This window comes from Canis lupus, chromosome 10 (assembly GCF_048164855.1).
Source record: "Canis lupus baileyi chromosome 10, mCanLup2.hap1, whole genome shotgun sequence".
Taxonomy (NCBI): Eukaryota; Metazoa; Chordata; class Mammalia; order Carnivora; family Canidae; genus Canis; species Canis lupus.
The window spans coordinates 49,155,300-49,172,535 of NC_132847.1; the positions used below are offsets into that span (position 1 = coordinate 49,155,300).

The 17,236-nt window shown below is 35.9% G+C and overlaps 1 long non-coding RNA gene and 1 pseudogene across 1 annotated transcript in view; one reads left to right on the forward strand and one right to left on the reverse strand.

Moving 5' to 3' along the window:
- The window catches only part of LOC140641564 (uncharacterized), a 518,379-nt gene that overhangs the window by 377,909 nt on the left and 123,234 nt on the right, over positions 1 to 17,236 (forward strand). The window lies entirely within an intron of this gene.
- LOC140641563 (importin subunit alpha-1 pseudogene) overlaps positions 1 to 17,236 on the reverse strand; it is a 291,311-nt pseudogene that overhangs the window by 269,053 nt on the left and 5,022 nt on the right.

Consider the following 17,236-nt stretch of genomic DNA (forward strand, 5'->3'; position numbering starts at 1 on the left):
ATGGTACTGGCACAAAAATAGACACATAGATCAATAGGAAAGAATAACAAACTCAGAAATAAACCCACAATTATATGCTCAATTAATCTTTGACAAAACAGAAAAAAATATCCAATGGAAAAAAAATAGTCTCTTCAAAAAAATTGCCAAAAAATATTGGCAAAACTGGTCAGGAGCATGAAAAAGGTTGAAACTGGACCACTTTCTTATACCACACACAAAAATAAATTTAAAACGAATGAGAGACCTAGATGTGAACTAAAAAACCTTTTATTTCTAGAAGAGAACATAGACAGTAATCTTTTTCACGTTGGCTGTCACTACTTCTTACTATATATGTCTCCTGAGGCAAGGAAACAAAATAAAAAATAAACTATTGAAACTTTATAAAAATAAAAAGCTTCTGCATACTGAAGGAAACAATCAACAAAACTAAAAGGTAATCTATGGAATGGGAGAAGATATATGCAAACCACAGAACGATAAAGGGTTAGTATCCAATATATATAAAGAATTTATAAAACTCAACACTCAAAAAATAAGTAATCCAATTAAAAATGGGCAGAAGACATGAATTGAGTTTTCTCCATAAAGACCTACAGATGGCTAACAGACACATGAAAAAAACATGTTTATCATCACTGGCCATCAGGGAAATACAGGTCAAAACAACAATGAAATACCATCTCACATCCTTCAGAGTCACTGAAATTAACAATACAAGAAATAATAGGTGTTGCTGAGGATGTGGAGAAAGGAAAACCCTCTTGCACTGTTGGTGGGAATGCAAACTAGTGCAGTCATTGTGGAAAACAGTATGAAGTTTCCTCAGAAAGCTAAAAATAAAATTACCCTATGATCCAGCAATTGCACTACTGGGTATTTACTCAAAAAATACAAGAACACTAATTCAAAGGGATACATGCATCACTGTGTTTACTGCAGCATTATGTACAATAGTCAAGATATGGAAGCAACCCAAATGTCCATTGATTGATGAATGGATAAAGATGATGTGGTATGTGTACACACGCACACACACACACACACACACACTTATACACACAGTGGAATATTATTCAGCCATAAAAACAATGAAATCTTGCCATTTGCAATAACATGGATGGAGCTAGAGAGTCTAATGCTAAGTGAAATAAGTAAGAGAAAAACAAATACCATATGATTTCACTCATATGTGGAATTTAAGAAAAAAAACAAATGGGCAAAGGGAAGAAAAAGAGAGAAGCAAATCGAGAAAACTCTTAACTATAGAGAACTGATGGTTTCTAGACTGAGGTAGGTGTGGAGATAGGGGAAATTGGTAATGGGAATTAAGGAATACATTTGTTGTGATGAACCCTGGGTGATGCATGGAAGTGTTGAATCACTATATTGTATACCTGAAACTAATATTATACTGTATGTTAGCTAACTATAATTGAAATCTTTTTAAAAAAGTTCAGACGACATTTATTCTCACTCTAAAGCAAATTTAATTACTATATTTGTAAATTAGGAATATATATACTTTAAAATCTGAAAATAACAAATATAATTTATGTTTATATGCCTCTCTATTTTGCAGAGATGTAACATAGATAATGTCCCCAATTCAAATTTAGGTTCTAAATTTTTAGGTTCTAATTTTTTTGTGTGTGTACATACAAAGTTTATGTTCACAAAAATAAAAGTACCTATAAAGATGCAAATAAAGCATATTATATATTTCAGCTTACCTAAAATCCTTTATATCTTCTGGAAACAACTATTTTGTATGTTAAATTTTTATTTATATTTCTAGGCTTAATAAATATGTACGTACTAAGTACATAATGAGGATGGTGGCCAACAGAAGGGAAAGAGAGGTGAAAGATTATTAAGGATTTAATAATGACCTAGCAAAAATTGATGCATTATGAACAATAATTCTATGCCACCTGCAGAGATCTTATATCACAATGTTTTTCAGCATATAGAGAGTATTAGGATGTTATTTAAATTTTCCAAGTAAGGGAAGTGAGGATCAATGTAGTTAAGATTTTTTGCCTTTGGTCACAAAATCAGTAAATGTTGGATCTTGCATTTTAATACAGCTCTGACTCCAAATCTACCCATGTCATTGTGCACAGGATAATAAAAGAGGAAGAATTCTCAGCTCTAATTCTCATTTGCAGGTAACTTTAGGATGTGAAGTACTGGCTTCCTCTTACCTAACACCATCCTACTCAGTAGACTAAATTAGATGTTGGGTTATTGTAGAAAATAGCCTTGTGTATGGGGAAACTGCCTTCTTTAGTCCACCCAATTTATTTTAGTACATCAAATCTCAAATGAGACAGGATGATTAGGCAGCATTTGTTAACAAGAGAGAATGGCACTCCAAAAGGCATACATAAACAAGCAAATGCTCAGTTTTAACACAAATTTTGGGTAATAGCAATATGAGTGACTTGGGCAGACATCATCACTAGAGTAATATTTAACACATATATTATAAGAACATATAGGCAAAGATTAGATGTAGGTTAAGAAATCAAACCCTGGAGGAATAGTAGATGGTGTGATGCCCTTCCCATATCCCCATTCAAGCCTGAAAGGCTTATTTCTCCTGCTGCTATGAATGCTGCTGTCTGATGTCTGATGGCTCTCAAATGTCAGCTCCCTCTGGAAGTTGCCCTGCTTGGAGAGACTGCCTCACTCTTCTGTGGGCAGCCTGCATTGAAGGGTTCATAGATTCCACAGCATAAAGACTTAGTCCTCTCGCTGTACACAGAATAATTTAAAGGGTACACCTAGCTTTAGAAACTCCTTCTCTAATATATAGCCACCTGAGTTTTTTGGCAAGACTATCTTGCAGCCTAATCTTCTTCTCCACCAAACACTACTGCTCCTTTCCCTCTCTTTCTATAATGAAGATCTCCAAAATACTCCCTAACAAACTTCCTACAATGTACATTCTACTCTTCAGTCTGTTTCTTGGAGAACCTAGGCTTTGAAAAGGTCTACAATAATCTGAGTCCATATCCATTGTCAGCTGCCAAGAAACCCATAGAGATTAAGGGAGCAAAGCTAATTGACCAAATGATTAGCTAGATGGTCACACTCATTCAAAGATGAAAAAGATGGAGGTGTGGGGCAGCAAGCACTGCAAGAGAAAAAGAAGCTCTTGATAGTGATCAAGTCCATTCAGATGAGGCCCCCCTAATCAAGCCATTCAGATGAATGGGTCACAAAGATGTCCACATTCTAATCCTCATCCCCAGAACCTATGTGTACATTACCTTGCAAGACAAAATGAACTTTGCAGATATGATTAAAGTTAAGGATCTTGAGATGAAAAGATTCTCGATATCCAGGGCTTAATCTCAGGACAGATATCATTAAAAGAAGACTATATTTTCCATTTGCAGTCAGGAAAAAAAAATGTGATGTGAGAATGGTCAGAGAGATGCCATATCATTAGATTCAGAAGAAGGAAAGGGGCTAATAGCCAAGAAAGGTGGTTAACCATCAAAAGCTAGGACAGGCAAGGAATCCGATTCTGCCCTAGAGTCCACAAAGAATGTAACTGTGCTGGTAAATTAATTTAAGCCCAATAAGGCCTGTGCTACAATTCTAACCTACAAATCTGTAACACCATAAATTTGTAATGATTAAATCACTATTTTTGGGGTAATTCAATATACCAGCAATATTAAACTAATATGTATTCAGTACCAGAAGTGAAATGCTGCTGAAACCAATATGTGAAAATGTAAAATGTAAAAATGTGAAAATCGCTTTGTAGTCGGGCTATGGGAAGAGACTAGAAAAATTTTGAGGAGCCTAATAGAAAAAGGCTAGACTTCCTTGAACAAATTGTTAGTAAAAATACAGATGTAAGCTACTCTTAGTGAGGACTCAGAAAAAAGTGAAGAACGGGTCTGAGAAAACATAAATCACCTTACAGAATCCAAAATCTTTATGAACAGACCATTAGTAAAAATATGGAAATAAAAGCAACAGCTGGTAAAGGCGGAGAAGAAAATGAGGAACACGCTATTGGAAACCAGAAGGAAGAAATTTTTTGCTGTAGAAAGGCAGAATGCTTAGCAGAATTGGGTCCTTCAGATATGTGGAGAACAGAATTGGTAAGTGATTAAACTGGGGAAATTTCTAAACAGATGAAGCCTGGTTTCTTGCTGCTGAAAGTCAAATGGTAGAAGGAAAAGATAAACTGAGCAAGAATTATTAAACAGACAGAAAAATAAAAATGTAAAGAATCTTGAATGATTCTGGAAGTTCTCAAGTCAGACTGAAAAAGAAAAATCACCAAAATTAAAAGATTCACCACTAGTAAATCAATCACGATTCAGAGGAAAAAGCCATCCATGGTATTACCACTTTTTGCTAATACCTCGGAGAAGCAAAATGTCATAATATTCATTCATACCAGTGGCTCTTTGAGGAGCTCAAAATATTGTCTCACTTATAACTTCAGTCTAACTGGAGAACATCTAAGAAGTTCTAGCATTATCCTTAGGCCATCTCCACAGGCCAAACACAGAAATGGGATTATTTAGAAAAGATCTGTGGAAGATCTTGGCTAATGGAGTGAATACCATGACATGTACAAGAGACCCTCAAGAGTCCAGAATTTTAACCAGTAGAAACATTGTTGGCTGGGAATTTAAAGGAATATAGAGACTACAAAACTAAAGTTGATGGAAACACAAATTTCTATACAAAGGAAGTAGGCTAAGACTACCCAGATACAAAAAATATACTACTATTCATGAGAAATGAATGATGCCTCAGAAGTCAGAACTGAGAGCCTGAGTAGCTGAGGCACCTAAGATTAATCTCAAGATTTGAAATCTAATGGAGTTTTTTCATGTGGATTTTTTAATTTCTTGGAGCCAATGACACTTTTTCCATTTTTTACTTTCTTGAACCAGAATTTCTGTATCTGTTATATTATGCCTGCCTCCCAATATTTCAGGAATGGATTATTTACCTCTTTAGTTCCATAAATCCATAGATAGGATGCCCTGGAAGAGATTATTTCTGGAACATCACCCATATCTAATTTTGATGATTGGCCTGATGAGTTTTGGACTTTTGAGTTAATGAGACTTAGGTAAGGTTTTGAATTTTAATTGATGTTATAATGGGTTGACACTTTTTTAGAATGCTGTGATCAGGTACATATAATGTGTATGTGGAAGAATGTGAATCTTTGCATTGTTGAAGGTAAATTGTCATAGGCAGCATAATGGACCCCTAAATATATCCATATCTTAGTCACTGGAACCTGTAACATGTTACCTTACATGGCAAAAGGGCCCTTGCAGCTATGATTAAGGTTAATTCCTTGAGATGTGAGATTATATTAGATTAACCTAGAAGGGTCCCATCTAATCATATGAGCCTTTAAAAGACCCTTTCTGGGGATCCCTGGGTGGCACAGCGGTTTGGCGCCTGCCTTAGGCCCAGGGCGCGATCCTGGAGACCCGGGATTGAATCCCATGTCGGGCTCCCGGTGCATGGAGCCTGCTTCTCCCTCTGCCTGTGTCTCTGCCTCTCTCTCTCTCTCACTGTGTGCCTATCATAAATAAATAAATAAATAAATAAAAAGAAAAAGAAAAGACCCTTTCTGGGCAGCCCTGGGTGCTCAGCGGTTTAGCACCGCCTTCAGCCTGGGGTGTGACCCTGGAGATCCGGAATCGAGTCCCATGTCAGGCTCCCTGCACAGAGCTTGCTTCTCCTTCTGCCTGTGTCTCTGCCTCTCTCTGTGTGTCTCTCTCTATGTTTCTCATAAATAAATAAAATCTTTAAAAAATAAAATAATAATAAAATAAAGTAAAATAAAATAATACATACATACATACACACATAAAAGACCCTTTCTTGGCTGGGGTCAGAGTCAGAAGGAGCTGTGACCTCAGAAGAATAGTCAGAGAGATACAACACAGGCTTTGAAGACCGAAGAAGGGGGCTCCCACCAATTAATGTATGTGGCCACTGTCAGCTGGAAAAATAGAAAATGGAGTCTCCCTAGAGCCTCCAGGAAGTAATACAACCTTGCTGACACCCTGATTTTAGCACTTAGCCCAGTGAGATCTGTGTTGGACTTCTCACCTACAGAACTATAAAATAATTAATTCGTGTTGTTCTAAACCATGAACTTTGTGTAACTTTTATTGCAGCAAATAGAAACCCAACAAGCTTCTTTAAATGGTTGCCCGCTATAGTATTTGAGACACCAGTGAAAGGAATTAAAAGCCTAAGTATGACAGTTGAAAATATGATAATGAATAAGAGATAGGCGTCAATATGGTCTCTCCCTTGAGACACCTTCTCTATAATATTTGCAACAGAAAAAAGGCCTATTTATGAAAATGTGAATTACTGTTTATGTGTAGGTAATGTTAAATTCAGAGCCTTATATGTATGTTACAAATGTTCCATCTCCTTTCTGATCTAAAATTATGCCTAAAAAAAATAAAATAAATAAATAAAATTATGCCTAGAAATGTGGGGTACTTCTTTGCACAGACAGAATATGTTTTCTAAACATATTCACTTTCATTATTTTATATTTTTCTTTGCATATGGAACATGAATTGGTTTATCTTGTCCTTTTCATATTACTTCACTGACTGTAATTATGAAGCTTTTCTTTTTGAATATTTTTCTTCTCACTAAATTCAAAAGAAATTGATTCTTTTATCACCTCTGATGTGCCTGAAAACACTTCCTATTGTGAAAATGCTGACAGACCAGTTCTCCAGAAAGAAAAATGTCACATTTTCTTCTTCTTGGGAGAATGCTTGTAGAGGGTAGGGTTTCACTTTGTGAAATTAATTGTTCTGATGTAACAGAACAGAATTGTTCTGAATAAACAAGATTAAGAACTTTCAAACAGTATAAAATGTATACCTAACCCAGGTTGCTGGAGATGTTTGGAAATGCTTGGTGCATACACTGAGTTTGTAAGACAATTCGAATGCATCATATAAACAGAAATGTAGGATAAGCAGTGTGTTTATATACATAGAAAAGTGAACATGCTACTTGAAGGAAATTTTCCAGTCCTTATAAAGTGAAGTGAAATTTCATTTAATTCCTCCCATGATTCACTGATGTCTCAGTGGCTGCAGTCAAGTACAATCTGTTTCTGTGATATTTCATGTTGATTATTTTCCTTTTCTTTCCCAGTCTTTTGTCATAAGATATTTAGTATTTTTTCAAATAGAAGTAGGGATTCATTTCCCTGAACATACACATGTACACACATAATTTTGATGCTAGATTCCCTAGATATAGAATTTTTAGATAAAATTAACATTTTCAGAATTTTAAAGAAAATTTAACATTACCTTTTATCTTCATGTGTTGGTAACTGGAAGTCATGCCAATGACATATTCATTTCAGGTAGCCAATTTCATCTTCCTGTAAGTAATATTGTCAATAATCAAGATCATATATCTGAAATATATAGGAGCATATTATTTTTTACTTCTGTTTATAACAGTGGATTTGCTCATTTTGCAAGTATAAAATTATACTTTTGCAAGTATAAAATTAGATTAGGAAAATACTGCTCTATCATATTGTTGCTAACTGTTTCTTAGGTGGACTAATGCTCCCTATCTCAAAACGTTTTCATATTTTTCACTGTTCTTTCCTCGTCTTAGATTCTAGGATATTTTTCACCAAAAGAACTTAGTGATTACTAATTAAATGTAGAGCTGCATTCACTCTATTAATTAGCCATTCTCTTAAAGTTATTTTGTAATTTTATTAATTCCTGATAAATCTTTTTGTACTTGTTTCATAGAGATAAGACTATTCATATGTTTTTAATAACATGGACTAGCTAATTTTTACGTTATACCCCTACATCAGATTTTCTGTTTGCACATCTTGTTCCTCTTTCAAATAGGTGTTTGTTTCCACTTTTTAAAACTGTCACATGATCAGGGTTTTTTTCTCACATTTTTGAATGGAGAATTAAGTGGGTCAAGTAGAAATACTTGGTATGTGTTTTCCTTGCAGGTATATAGGCCTGTTTTCCCAATTTCCTCCCTTTTAAATGAGCATTAACAGCACATTCTAGTAAAGTAGCTTTTAAGTTTGCAGTATGTGCCAAATAACAGATTTTTCTTTATTATTTTATGAGACCACTAATTTCCAAGATAAGAAGGTGATAGTATTTCAACAAATTTCTTTTATCGATGGAGTCTTTCCTTTTCTTTTTATTTGGGAAGTCCAGCTATGTTCTCTTTCTTCAGATTCTAAGTCCTACACAGGAGATCTTCTTCTAGGTAGAAATTAGGTTCACTTTAGAAAGAAAATGATCCTGAGATAGGCACAGCTTTTAAGAATAGGATATTTTTCATCTATAGTACCCAAGGCAGTTTACACATTTAATATGCAATCTCTATAAAAATACCAACAGCGTTTTTCACAGAGCTAGAAGAAACAATCCTTAAATCTGTATAGAAACACAAAAGATCCTGAAAGTCAAAGCCATCTTGAGAAAGAAAAGCAAAGCTGGAGGCACCGTGATGGCAGACTTTAAGTTCTATTACAAACTATAGTCATCAAGACAGTATGATACTAGCACAAAAACAGACACATATATCAATGGAACAACATAGAAAACCCAGAAATGGACCTGCAACTATATGGGCAACTAATCTTTGACAAATCAGTAAAGAGTATCCAATGGAAAAGTCTCTTCAACAAATGGTGGTGGGAAAACTGGACAGCAGCATGCAGAAGACTGAAACTTGACTACTTTTTTACACCATACACAAAAATAAATTCTAAATGGATTAAAGAGCTAAATGTGAGACAAGAAACCATAAAAATTCTAGAGAAGAACATAGGAAGCAACCACTTTGACCTCAACCATAACAATTTCTTACTACACATTGCTAGGATCAAGAGAAACAAAAAGCTAAAATGAACTATTGGGATCTCATAAAGATAAAAAGCCTCTTGCATAGCAAAGGAAACAACCAACAAAACTAAAAAGCAGCCTATGGAATGAGAGAAGATATTTGTATATGACATATCTGATAAAGGGTTAGTACCCAAAATTTATGAAGAACTCATCAAACTGAAAACCCTACACCCAAATAATCCAGTTAAGAAATGGGCAGAAGATATGAATAGACATTTCTCCAAGGATGACATACAAATGGCTAATAGACACATGAAAAGATGCTCATCATCACTCATCATCAGGGAAATACAAATCAAAACCACAGTGAGATACCACCTCACATCTCTTAGAATGGCTACAGTTAACAATACAGGACTCAACAGGTGTTGGTGAGAATACAAAGAAAGGGGAACTCCCTTTTACTGTTGATGAGAATGAAACTGGTGCAACTACTCTGGAGAACAGTATAGAGGTTCCTCAAAAAAGCTAAAAACAGAACTACCACACCATTCAGAAAGTACCCTAACTAGGTGTTTACCCAAAGGATACAGAAGTAATACATGGTACTCTAGGAAGAGTACATGGTACTTTGATGTTTATAGCAGCATTATTTATTTATTATGAGCAGCTATACATCAGTAAATAAGTCAATCTAGAAGAAATGGATGCATTTCTAGAAAATCAGAAACTACCAAAACTGGAACAGGAAGAAATAGAAAACCTGAACAGGCCAATAACCAGGGAGGAAATTGAAGCAGTCATCAAAAACCTCCCAAGACACAAAAGTCCAGGGCCAGATGGCTTCCCAGGGGAATTCTATCAAATGTTTAAAGAAAAAACAATGCCTATTCTACTAAAGCTGTTCCAAAAGATAGAAAGGGATGGAATACTTCCAATTTCGTTCTATGAGGCCAGCATCACCTTAATTCCAAACCAGAAATGGACTTCACCAAAAAGGAGAATTATAGACCAATATCCCTGATGAACACAGATGCAAAAATTCTCAAGAAGATACTAGCCAATAGGATTCAACAGTACATTAAGATTATTCACCATGACCAAGGGGGATTTATCCCCAGGATGCAAGGCTGGTTCAACACTCATAAAGCAATCAATGTGATAGATCACATTAGCAAGAGAAAAAACAAGAACCATATGATCCTCTCAATACATGCAGAGAAAGCATTTGACAAAATACAGCATTCATTCCTGATCAAAACTCTTCAGGGTATAGGGATAGAGGGAACATTCCTCAGCATCCTAAAAGCCATCTATGAAAATCCCATAGCAAATATCACTCTCAATGGGAAAACACTGGGAGCCTTTCCCCTAAGATCAGGAATAAGACAGGGATGTCCACCCTCACCACAGCTATTCAACATAGTACTAGAAGTCCTAGCTTCAGCAATCAGACAACAAAAAGGAATAAAAGGCATTCAAATTGGCAAAGAAGAAGTCAAACATCCCTCTTTGCAGATGATATGATGCTGTACATAGAAAACCCAAAAGACTCCACCCCAGGATTGTTAGAACTCATACAGCAATTCAGCAATGTGGCAGGATACAAATTCAATGCCCAGACATCAGTGGCATTTCTATACACTAACAATGAGACTGTAGAAAGAGAAATTAGGGAGTGAATCCCATTTACAATTGCACCCAAAAGCATGAGATACCTAGGAATAAACCTAACCAAAGAGGTAAAGGATCTATACCCTAAAAACTATAGAACGCTTCTGAAAGAAATTGAGGAAGACACAAAGAGATGGAAAAATATTCCATGCTCATGGATTGGCAGAATTAATATTGTGAAAATGTCAATGTTACCCAGGGCAATTTACACATTTAATGCAATCCCTATCAAAATACTATGGACTTTCATCAGAGAGTTGGAACAAATCATCTTAAGATTTGTGTGGAATCAGAAAAGACCCCAAATAGCAAGGGGAATATTAAAAAGAAAACCATATCTGGGGGCATCACAATGCCAGATTTCAGGTTATACTACAAAAATGTGATCATCAAGACAGTGTGGTACTGGCACAAAAACAGACACATAGATCAATGAAGCAGAATAGAGAATCCAGAAATGGGCCCTCAACTCTATGGTCAACAAATATTGGACCAAGCAGGAAAGACTATCTACTGGAAAAAGGACAGTCTCTTCAATAAATGGTGCTGGGAAAATTGGACAGCCTCATGCAGAGGAATGAAACTAGACCACTCTCTTGCACCATACACAAAGGATAAACTCAAAATGGATGCAAGATCTCAATGTGAGACAAGAATCCATCAAAATCCTAGAGGAGAACACAGGCAACACCCTTTTGAACTTGGCCACAGCAACTTCTTGCAAGATACATAAATATATCTATGAAGGTAAGGGAAACAAAAGCAAAAATGAATTATTGGGACTTAATCAGATAAGTTTCTGCACAGGGAAAGCAATAGTCAACAAAACTAAAAGACAATCTACAGAATGGGAGAATAATTTGCAAATGACATATCAGATAAAGTGCTAATATCCAAGATCTATAAAGAACTTATTAAACTCAACAGCAAAGAAGCAAACAATCCAATCATGAAATGGGCAAAAGACATGAACAGAAATTTCAGAGAGGAAGACATAGACATGGCCAACAAGCACATGAGAAAATGCTCCGTATCACTTGCCATCAGGGAAACACAAATCAAAACCACAATGAGATACCACCTCACGCCAGTGAGAATGGGGAAAATTAAGACAGCAAACAACAAATTTTGGAGAGGATTTGGAGAAAGGGGAATGCTCTTGCACTGCTGGTGGGTACAACCACTCTGGAAAACTGTGTGGAAGTTCCTCAAAGAGTTAAAAATAGAGTTACTCTACGACCTAGTAATTGTACTGCTGGGGATTTACCCTGAAGGTACAGATGCAGTGAAACGCCGGGACACCAGCACCCCAATGTTTATAGCAGCAATGTCCCCAATAGCCAAACTGTGGAAGGAGCCTCAGTGTCCAGTGAAAGATGAATGGATAAAGATGATGTGGTCTATACATACAATGGACTATTACTCACGCATTAGACACGACAAATATCCACCGTTTGCTTCAACGTGGATAGAACTGGAGAGTATGATGCTGAGTGAAATAAGTCAATTGGAGAAGGACAAACATTATATGGTTTCATTCATTTGAGGAATATAGAAAATAGTGAAAGGGAATAAAGGGGAAAGGAGAGAAAATGAGTGGGAAATATCAGGATGGTGACAGAACATGAGAGACTCCTAACTCTGGGAAACAAACAAGGGGTGGTGAAAAGGGAGGTGGGTGGGGGGTTGGGATGACTGGATGATGGGCACTGGGGGGCACTTGACGGGGTGAGCACTGGGTGTTATGCTATATGTTGGCAAATTGAAATCCAATAAAAAATTATTAAAAAGAGAAGTAAAAGGCAATCTCTGGAATGAGATAAGATATATGTAAATGACATATCTGAATAAACACTAGTATCTGAAATCTGTATAAACCTATCAAACTCAACACCCAAGAAACATCCCAGCTAAGAAATTGGGCAGAAGACATGAATGGACATTTTTCCAAAGAAGGCATCCAGATAGCTAACAGACACATGAAAAGATGTCCAACATCACTCATCATCAGGGAAATTCAAATCAAAACTGTGATGAGATACCACCTCACACCTGTAGGAATGACTAAAATTAACAGAGGAAATAACAAACGTTGGTAAGGATGCAGAGCAAGGGGAACACTCTTATGTTGTTGGTGGGAATGTAAGCTGGTGCAGCTACTCTGGAAAACAGTAAGGGGTTTCCTCGAAAAGCTAAAAACAGAGCTACCCTACCACCTAGCAATTGCACTAGTAGGTATTGCAAAGGATACAAACATACTTATTTGAGGGGGCACATGCACCCTGGTGTTTATAGCAGCATTATCAGCAATAGCCAATTGAGAAAATAACCCAAATGCCCAATGACTGATAAGTGGATAAAGAAGATGTGAGTGTATAAACACACACACACACACACACACACACATATATGGAATATCAGATGAAATCTTGCCATTTGCAACATGGATGGAACTATAGTGTATTATGTTGTGCCCATGATTGCCAATCTGAGAAACCACCAAGGAGCCGACACCGATGCAAACACACGAGGGCTTATTTACAAGCTCGAGCTTGGGTCCAAGTATACCCAACACAGTGGAGCAGGGACTTAGACCCCGAGTTGGGTTTCAGCTTAGTTTTAAGGGCTGGTCTAGGGGACCTCCAGAAGGGGTGGAGGAATTCCTCAAGTTCTTTTTACATTTTGATATGGGGCCTTCAAGGGCATTGAGTTCTATTCTTATTCTAATATGGGGCTTCCTGCCCTTGGTTTGGGCTCTGTTCTTATTCTAATATGGGGCTTTCTAGGACATTAAGCTGTAAGCTGTTTTCTTCCTGTAACTGAAGTAATGTAAATCTCAGCTCTTATTCACAGGGGCCTGGGATGGCTGTACTTGTGCTAATGATGAACTTAAAGTGGAATGGCCTTAATTTTCTTGGCTTCCACATATTATACTAAGTGAAATAAGTCAGAATAAAGACAAATACCATCTGATTTCACTCCTATGTGGAATTTAAGAAACAAAACAGATGAACATAGGGGAAGAAAAGGAGGCAAACCATAAGAGACTCTTAACTGTAGGGAACAAATTGAGGGTTGCTGGAAGGGAGGTGGCTGGGGGGATGGATATTAAGAAGGGCACTGATTGTGATGAACACTGGGTGTTGTGTAGAAGTGAGAATCACTAAATTCTACTCCTGAAACCAGTATTACACTGTATGTTAACTAACTAGAATTTAAATAAAAACGAAACTAAAAATAAGTAAGTAAGTAAATAAATAAATAAATAATAAATTTAAAACAAACAAAAAGAATAGGATATTTTTTACTTAGAACTCTGAGTATCAAAATTATTTTCTTGCTGACATTTACTACATTGTATGTTGTGTGTATTGGGTTATGATGCTTTTGCTTTGCTTTTGATCTAATCTCATTTGCATTGTATATTCCAGAAATTCTTTGATTTTATGGCTCAGTAATCACACCAATTCATATTATGGAGACATATTTTGTCATTGGAGAGGAAGTTCAGTATGTCACTGTCTAATCTGCATGGCAATTCTCTAAGGACATTTTAAAAAATATATTTTTTCCTTTAGACTTTTTATCTGAGGGCCAGGTAAATGTTATGTGTCAGTTGAGTGATTGAGCTGTGATTTGACCTCAGATCCTCTGTTTTCATCTCCAGATCTCTCATTCCTAACCAGAGACAATTGTGGATTGCGTTTCATCCCACTCAATTTCGCCGAGTTCAATCAAAACATTCTGAATGCCTACAATATGGTAATACTGTACAAGCACTAAAAATACAGAGATGGCTAAGACGAACATCCTAGCTTCAATCTATTCATACCTTTGTATGTGGAATATAGTAAAGAAGGAAAATAAGGGAAAGCAAAGACTAACGTGACTTACTAAACAATTTTGCCTGATTGTTCTGGTATAGGCCAACTGAAAAACAAACGTAAATTGAAAGAACTTTCACTATGAATACCTGTTGTATGTTAGAGAAAATAATGAGCATGTCCCTTTTTATGTCTTGATATAATTTATAAAATAATGAGTATTTGAATATCCAAATGATAGAAATAAGCTTACTCATATATACATTATAAGGATTAATTTTTTAACCTACCTTCTACTTTTCAGAGTTAATTTCCAAAAAAAGGGAGGGGGAACAAATAGAAGAAGTAGTGTTATTCATAAATAAAATGAATAAAAATATATTTAGGAAAATCAATGCTGTTGCTTAACTGTCTAATTTATACCTGACCTCTATCAGTTTAATATTTTCAAAGCTCCATGAAATGGGAGATCTTAGAGAGCACTTATCTGCCTGTCTTTAATTTTAGACAAATTGAAGTCAAAGGAAGACTTGTCTGGAAAACACATAAAAAGGCTTAGGTGAGCCTACTCCACAAATTGTTTCTCCTAATTCCTTCTTAATGGAGGAGGATGGGGGTTCTTCTAGTCACTGAATTCCCCCTATTGCACTTGAGGGAAATTTTTCCTTTAGTGTTATGGGAACACAGCATCTCAGTCTATGATTATGATTCTTTTAAATAACAATAGAATAAGAAGGGCTAGACAATAATGAAACAAAAGGTACCTGTAGAGATTTTTCTTACATGTAAATGCCTTTGTTTCATTAATGGCCCGAACTAGAGGGTATTTAATAATATCAATGGGATTTTTTGGTTGTTGACATCTATTATGTTGAAAGGAAAATTGCTGATGGTTTCTCCATCAGAATTTATGCAGGAAATAGACTCATGGCACACAGTACGGTCTTATTTTTCCACTCATGCTACTCTAGTTTCAAAGTAAATGAGGTGCCTGAGAAAAGTGAGACACAATTACTGACTGAAGGAAATTAGCATTTTTTCATGGAATTCAATGCTGATTAAGGGAAAGAATAGTATTAAGAGATGCATTTACATTCCCTATAGGAATTGAAGATCTAAGAAAGGAAAAACACGTATATGTGTCTTTTGTTATGTATGTACCCTTTAGCTACTGTAGATTCAAAGTACATTTCAGTAGAACATCAGTAGAAGGCAAACCCTACAGACATAAGAGCTGCAGGCAGTCTACCAAAGGATACTAAGAGTAGCAGGTGAAAAGTGGAAAAGAAACAGGGTATTATCATAGTTTTAAAATATGTATCTCAAGATATTAATTACAAATGGAAAGAGTAACCCAGCAAACATCATTTTAATCAAGTGATCAAAATTAGTATCACCAGGAAAAAGACACAAAGACATTGTTCTTTGGTATTTATGCCAAACACTTATAACCTCAGTCCAATCATGAGAAAACATCGGACAAACCCAAATTGAAGGACCCTCTACAAAACAATCAGTAGTACTATTCACAAGAGTCAAGATTATAAAAAAAATAGGTAAGACTGGGGCAGCTGGGTAGCTCAGTGGTTGAGCATCTGCCATTGGCTCAGGTCATGATCCTGGGGTCCTGAGATTTAGTCCTGTATCAGGCTCCCCACAGGGAGCCTGCTTCTCCATCTGTCTATATTTCTGCTTCTTTCTCTGTGTCTCTCATGAATAAATAAGTAAAATCTTAAAAAAAAAATAAGACTAAGAATTAGAGAATTAGGAAGAGAATAAAGAAACAACAACAATGAAAACAAAAAATAACATGTGGGCTCCTGTACTGGATTCTGAAATGTAAAAAGGACATTAGTGAAAACTGGTGAAATTTGAATGGGATATGTCATTTGATAAATAGTATTGTATCAATGTTAATTTCCTGGTCCTGATTATTTTACTATGATATGTCAGATGTTAACATGAGTAGAAGTTGATGAGAAATAGGAACCTCTGCACTATTTTTGCAAAGTGTTAAGTCTACACTTTCTGGTATAGGCTGACTGAAAAAGTCTAAATTAAGTAAAAATTAATTAAATTAAGTCTAAAATTATTTCACAATTAAAAGTTTAAATATGGTCATTTTAGTATGAGAATATAGATTTTGAGGTAATACACTTTCTTTACCCAACTTTTAAAATTGTGCTGATATAAAACAAACTAGATTTGGAGAAGAAAATGAGACCTCTATGGGGAATGGGTGAGAGAAATTGGGGCAGGTTTGAAAGCTTTTGCATTCAGAGACACATCTATTTGCCATTCTTCATCAGAAATGAAAGTTGGTGTCCTGGAAGAATTACATGGAGCTCCAATGCATGGAGGTGACATGGGGTAGAGTGTGGAGAAGGGCTAATAGAAAGATGGCAAGTTTCAGAGGCAGACCAATTCCTTTTCAAATCTCAGATCTTCCACCTGATAACTATGTGACCAGTTTAACCCTAATTTACTACTACTCCTCCTATTACAACCACTACTATCACCACCTCCACTACTACCATTACTACTTTTCTTCTTCTTCCTTGTCGTCTTCCCTTTCCCCTCCTCTCCTTTTCCTCCTCCTCCTCTTTTACCCAGAGATAACAGAAATTACCTTACAGGTTTCCCAGATATTACTGAAATGATGTAAATATTATTTACATAAAAGCTCCTAACCCCATTCAAGTTAAAGCTGTATATTTCTTATTAAACTAACAAAGTATCATGAGATGAAATTTAAAAGAAAAAAACACATACATTTTCATTTACCAACAGTTATGTGTAGTCTCTAAGTCTTATGGGTATATTTCTAAATGATTATGATTTTAG